At 38.0% G+C, this 6,789-nt stretch overlaps 1 long non-coding RNA gene across 1 annotated transcript; it reads right to left on the bottom strand.

Moving 5' to 3' along the window:
- Nucleotides 1–1,863: 1,863 nt before the first annotated feature.
- On the bottom strand, nt 1,864–2,956 carry LOC106955789 (uncharacterized). The gene is made up of 3 exons (XR_001426651.1): nt 2,791–2,956; nt 2,496–2,635; nt 1,864–2,320 (listed from the first exon to the last, which is right to left on the bottom strand). It is a non-coding gene; the product is annotated as an uncharacterized LOC106955789 (long non-coding RNA).
- Nucleotides 2,957–6,789: the final 3,833 nt, after the last annotated feature.

The following is a 6,789-nucleotide window of genomic DNA, read 5'->3' on the forward strand; positions in this document are numbered from 1 at the left end:
AAATTTTTTTTTTTCTCATTGTTTTTTTTTTTTATAGGTAAAAAAAAGTTTTTTTTTTTTTTTTTTTTTTTTTTTAAAAGTCTGAATTGTAACACAATTAACATGGCAACACCTGTCAATCATTCTAGAGGGTTTGTCAGTAACTGATAAATTAGTGGTCACAATTTATCCCGAAATAAACGCCACTCATCTAGAGGAACTGAACCTCTGGTAACGTAGCCAGGGTTCATCATTGCTAACACATTGTGATTTTAGAGATTTTGAGGAAACTAATAGGAAATCATAGTTGAACATTGTCAATGGGGAACATGCAATTCCAATAACCTGTACCCAGAGCGTGTAAAAGGCGAAATACCATTTATTACATTTCCAAAACCCAAACGGAATCTGGAAAATGCAAGAAATGGATCAAGCCCTGCAGTTAACCTCAAGTCCAGCTGAATAAAACTGTGGTTGATTGTTCTACCAAATGTTTGTCTGCACAAAGGTAACTGGTAGTAAACTTTTTTTTTTTTTTGTCATAATGACACTTATTGATAATCAAATGAAAGATCAATAATGAAAGTAGTTATGCTTGATTTTATGTGTGTAAATGCCAATGGTAGCTCTATGGCAGCATGAAAACATGTGCCAATTGGAATGACCTGAAATAGGCTTCATTTGTGGATGAAATAAAATACTTTTCCAAAGAAATGTGGTTCAATATTGCTTCACAGCGATGTAAGAGACTTATTCCGAATTACCTTAAATGCATCATGGCAGCTGCTGGCACCAGAGTTCAGAATAAATGCTTCTGAATCAAAATTCAGAAGCATTTATTACATTAATGGACAATTACTTTTTTCCCTGAGGGCCATCTTGGTTTCTGGTAGCAAAAGGAAAAAAAAAGATGTCTCCATTTGAAAACAAATTTTTATATTGGTTCAGGTTATCGTTCTCTTACATATGCAAGAGAACGATGACATTAGATTGTTGGGGCAACAATAGCTCAGGACGTAGGCAGAGGTTCAACATGTAACCAGTGGGTTGTTCCTACATGCAACTGCTTTCTTTTAAGTTCTCATATGCATACTAGAAATTACATTTCCTATTACATTAGCAAAGAAGGCTGTGTACTTAGCATGTTTTTTGACAGATACGATAATCCTACCAGATACGGGATATGAGATAAAGTGATAATCTTACAAAATCTCAAGGATTTGGCAACAGAATACAATCTCAACAAACATCTGATATTCTAGCTTTTTTTTTTTTTTTGGTCTGATCTCCTTAATGCCATTTTTAATTTTCTGAATTGCCAAATCTATAAAACGCTTGCATATATGCTTTCCTGTTATTACTGCATGTTTCCCTGGTGGGCAACAAAAATGTCACACTCCATTGTTCTTTGTTTGATGCTCAAACAGTTAAATCCCTCCTGGATACTGACGTCAACAGCCATTACAAAAGAGCATGCAGAGATTTTGAATTTGCAATAGATGCATTTTGAAGTGGTTGTGCAAAACCCAGGGAATCAAAATTCACCCTTCTATTGTACTGACATAATAACCATAAAAACCAGACATTACTGCAACTGTCTTGAAGATTTCTTTAGTTTCACATTCTCAAAAAATCCTCAAGGCCTGTAAAGTGTACAGCTTGTTTTTTAATACCCTTTTCCTGCCTGATCATTTTAATTTTTGAGGGACTATCCACACACAATAGTGTGAATTATATCACTGATTTTACATTGATTTTAAACCCTCTACTCCTTAGCTTAGAATTCCACAAATAAAGAAAACAGGAACATATTTAGCCTCTAAAATTGACACTTTAAACTTTGACAGGGTTAGTGCTATCTCTGGGAAATTATCATTATATAGATTGCACAATTCACAGGTCTTTAATAATGTGCTGCTGACGTCACATATGTTTGGGCTGAAGTAGAAACACGGTGCCTCTTTTCATTCTCACCTTTCCAAGCACGTGATTTTATGCTTTAGTTGTTTGAAATGAAAAGCACTAATGTAGACTTGAATGTGTAAAGTATTCCTTACTTGGGGGAACTTCACAACACATGTACTGAGGTTGTAGTAGGTGCTTCGAGAGCCACCACATACAGGAGAATGCTGTATGCGCTACAAAACATGTTCTGTCTAAGTTTAGGGGAAAAAGAGCTCCTCAGGGAAGACGAGTTCTGGGCGGAGGAGCTCTATTCTTCTTTGAAATGTCATGTCTGTAATGGTACAGAGTCCCGTTTCCAGATGAATGTAAATTAATTGATAAAAGTGTTGAGAAAAGGTGCACTCCTGTGCCGCAGACGATGCGAGAAAGGTCTTACCTAGGCAAAGAAGAAGAAAAAATAATTGGATTGTTGCTCAGTGGTGCAAATTTCTCTTTTCACGTCAAAGTAGTTTGCTCTTCATTCAGAAATCAAGGTCTCAGAGTCTGGATGAAGAGTGGAAAAGCACAGAATCCAAGTTGTATAAAGTCCAGTGTAAAGTTTCAACGCTCACAAAGGATTTCTGGAGCTATGTCAAATGCTGCCTTTTGCCCACTGTTTTCAATCTGTGCTTCCGTTACACTGAAGTAGAACCAGAGGCTGATCGCCTCCATGTCATGCCACGTTGATGCAGTAATTCATGCAAAATGAATCCTAACAACGTGAAGATTGCATAGCAGTGAATATACTTTGAGAATCTTGACAGTTCTGTTTAAAATATATATTTTTTATCAACTAGATGCAAGGAGACAATTTTGGGGATTTCATAATCTGTATGCCATGACTGGCAAAATTACAAAAAAAATTACCAGAAATGCAGGCTTGAAATACTTCACTCTGTGCAATGAGTTTCAGAAATATAAGAATTTCTGAAATGAGTCATAAAATCTTACTTTTTTTACATTTTTTTTTTTATATGTACAGCCATATTGACAACATTTGACAATGGATTGAATGTAAAGTGTCATGGTGTGAGGTGGTGAGGGAGGACGCAGGCAGACCCAGGTTGAAGTGATGATAATTTAATCACAATAATCCAAGGAACAGGACAACAGGGAGCACGACGTAACACGACGGCACAGGGAAACTGGCTGGTACACACGACGAGGATCTGACAAGAGACAAAGACAACAGGTGGGACTAAATACACTGGGAGGATAATCAAAGAAACGAGACACAGCTGGGAACAATCAACAGGGAAGACAGAGACTCACAGGGGAACAGGCTAATAAACACAGAAAAACCTCAAAATAAATACACAAAAAACACAGATCACAACATAAAGAACTTCTATGTTTTCATTTTCATTTTGTGGGTTAATCATATCAGAGAGCGATATGGACTTACACTAGTTGTAATTTTTAAACCTTAAAAGACTGTAAGTAAAGTAGCAAACTATTGCTTTAATAAATAAGATTTTGACTAGTCTTCATTTCTTGGCATCGTGTTGCTGGACACTTGAATGCTCAAGACCAACACTGCCAAAAGTTTTATGTTGTAGAAGTGCTGGCGCTTGCTGATTTATTTATTTATTTATTTTTTTTTGTGATTTCATCACATTTAATTAGGACCACCTGGCAGATATGTGCCATTTAGCTACAATAGCAAGTATTTTAGGTTTTTACACATGTCTTGCTGGTAAACCGATGTTGCATTTACCTAGTTAACATCCTTGCCAGGAGCTAGTTATTTTAAATCTGCCCAGTCACTTCCAACCTGACAGCTATTTGAATTAGTGCAAATTCCCTCTTTTCCTTTTGTGTTAATTTGACATTTTAGCTGCTCTGTCATAATGATTCCCTGATAGAAAAGTTGACTACAAAGATTAGCCCAAAGGCCAACTCTGACAATCTTCGCAGACCGCTCGTAAAAGTGCTGACACCGTGGAGAGACTCTGTGTGGGCCCACAGAGCATATGCCATAATTGTGCAGACATGACCTCTCCTGCAGATGGATTTCATTGACTGCGCTGTCTGCTTTTAATGGGCAAACAGTAACAAGGCATCAGATGGGAATGATTGATGTTGATGTGCTAGCAAGGTGGTGGAGAGCTGCAAGTAGCAACTTAAACAAGAGTCTGGAATGGCAAACGGCATTGTTATTAGCTGATGGAGAGCTTTTAAATGCTCTGTGGTATGTTATATGAGATTTATTGCTCAGGAAATTGCTTCGACCTGCACGCCGTGGCAGCATCTCACTGCCTTAAAATTAAATTTGACAGACAACAACTTACTGTCCACTGCGAATAGACAGAGGTGGTTAAATAGATTTCTGTGGCATAATAAGCAAAGAACCTGACCTTTTCCATCTTCCCTTCCATCAGCATGTCTGGTGGTTGTTTGATGACAACAAATGATTCCTCTGTCTTCCGCTTTGTTTCCTTGGGTTAGATGTTAATAATGTACTTACAGGTAAAGAAGTGTTCAGGGTGTTTTCTTTTTGTTTGTAAATTCTACGGAGATTGTTTGTATGTCATTGACCAACATAAAGTAGAGCCACATTTGCTGCTTTACCAAATGTGTGTGATTTATATATGTATTCAGGCTGTCTGTGATATTAGGAATTGACATCCAGTGCAACCATCAGCAGAACTGTTATGAGAAGGCCTCAGAGGTTTGAACGTGTGTGAACACACAGCATGATTAGACACCAGACAGGTCAGGGATAAAGAAGTGGAGACGTTTAAAACATTGTTCACTTATAGCATAATATCTCTAGCTTTGAACATTTCACTGAGGATTGTTCATGATAACTCTGGTAGACCTGCAGAAATCTACAGCCCTGTCAGAAAAATTTGTCAATAACTATTATTCTGGTACTTGGCCTCCGTGGAAATTCGACAAAGGGAGTTACATTGTTGAAAGCGAGCCACAAGAAGTCTTGTTTAAAGCTTAAACCCACACTGTAGGACACAGGCAAAACTTGGAAGAAGGTGCTCTATCAGGTTAGGCAACATTTGAACTCTTTGGCCAATATTGAAAACAAATGCTACACACATTCAGTTAACACAGATGTGGTATCTTCGCCGTGTTTCCGGGATGTTTTCTTGTCAGCATAGACAGGGAAGATGGTGAGAGTTGTTAGGAAGATAGATTAGGCAAAACGCATGGAAATGCTTAAAATAATTGAGACTGAAATTTCACCTCCCAACAGGACAATAACCCTAAGCTTGTTATCAGAGCAACATTGGATTGGATTACATCAAAGAGTGTCCCAGATCTAAATCTACTTGAGAATTTCAGAAGAATTTAAATTGTATCTTCACAGATGCTTCCCATCTAATCCACACAAAAATGTCAGTATTTAGATATAAAAAAAAAAAAAAAAAAAAACACTTACAGTTGTATTTGCACAGACGAATGGTTCTACAAAGTGTTGTCTCACACACTCAGTGACATATTTCTGATTATTAAAATCGTGTATTGCCTTAACCCCATCCCTCTTAACACATATGTGCTCCTTTGCGTTTATCTATACAATATAAAATCCCTTTCAAACACATGGAATATTGTGAATGTCACGTTAAATGAAAAAGTTCAAAAGACACAAAATACTTAAAGGCATTTTCATCAGATCAGTCTTTAAGTGTGCATAAATAATTGGGTTTAATGACCTGTGAATTTGTTGAAAGAACGACTCACACAGTCAGAATGCTTCAGTCGCATTCAGATCCAACTGCTGTCACAGAAATAGTACACATGTTGCGAGTGCTGAATCTATTTCCTCTAATGTGGGAGGGATTTGGCACTCAGCGTGAGCTCTGTGATTATGTACATAAATATAATAAGTAATCATGACTGAACTCAACCTTTTTCTCATTAGTGTCGGCGCCTTAAAAAAAAAAAAAAAAAGTCAGGCATTTGTTAATGCATATTAATTGTGCCACCCTGGTAGTTGTTTCATGCAAACCCACAAATGTCAACTTCATGCTGGCTAGAGGAAATGTCAGGGCAGGATCACCAAAATCATTAGAAGACATCCTCTGTGCGCAAAAGACTTCGACAATACCTCATGGTGGCAGTAGAGGAAAAGATAAGCATTTTCTAAAATCAGATAAATTCACCAACTTAAAACAGGGGCATTGCTACTGAATGTGAAGGCCGTCAGTCTGATAGTTGTTGAAACATTACGGCATAGACCGCCCTACCAACTCAGCCAACATCCTTACCATTTGAGTCGTGATTAAATAAACTATTCTGTGGAACTCACGAAGCCTGGGAAATATCTTGTTCTTTTTTGCTCTTCATGATGTTATTTGTTAGTAAAAAGCTAAGGGCCATGCTGGCAGTGCCTTCTTTTACTATCTTGCTAATTGATTAGTTTAAGATATCTGGAGGGTGCTCCAGTTCTGCAGGTGTAAACAAAGAGCTCCTCAATTAGTAACTGGGTTACACCTGGAGGACAAACACTCTGCCACACACAACCAGAAAACACACAAAAACACATGGCAAATATCATCTAACAAATTGGTTTAGTGGGCGCTGAGCGTGCATTCCAGTAAATGTGTGCAGCACCGGTACTGATAAGTCCTTTTAGTTCAAAGCACACACACACGCACACACAGGCACACACACAAAACTTCTAATCTGTTAGTCCTAATTTGTCATGTGATGTAAGATGTGTGGGGGTTAGAGCGCATCAAATCCTCCATCGGCGCTGGTGCATTTTCATGAAATCAAGAAAGATAAATGTGTCGGGATGTAATCATCAGTGTTTCAGTTTAATCTGCAGTTTCCCCCCCCCCCCTTTTTTTTCTTTTTTCCCTCCGGGGGGGTTTGGCTGGTTTTTTTCCCCCCGCCCGTCCAATC

Source organism: Poecilia latipinna, unplaced genomic scaffold (genome assembly GCF_001443285.1).
Source record: "Poecilia latipinna isolate Pla-1442-1.1 unplaced genomic scaffold, P_latipinna-1.0 Scaffold767, whole genome shotgun sequence".
Lineage (NCBI taxonomy): Eukaryota > Metazoa > Chordata > Actinopteri > Cyprinodontiformes > Poeciliidae > Poecilia > Poecilia latipinna.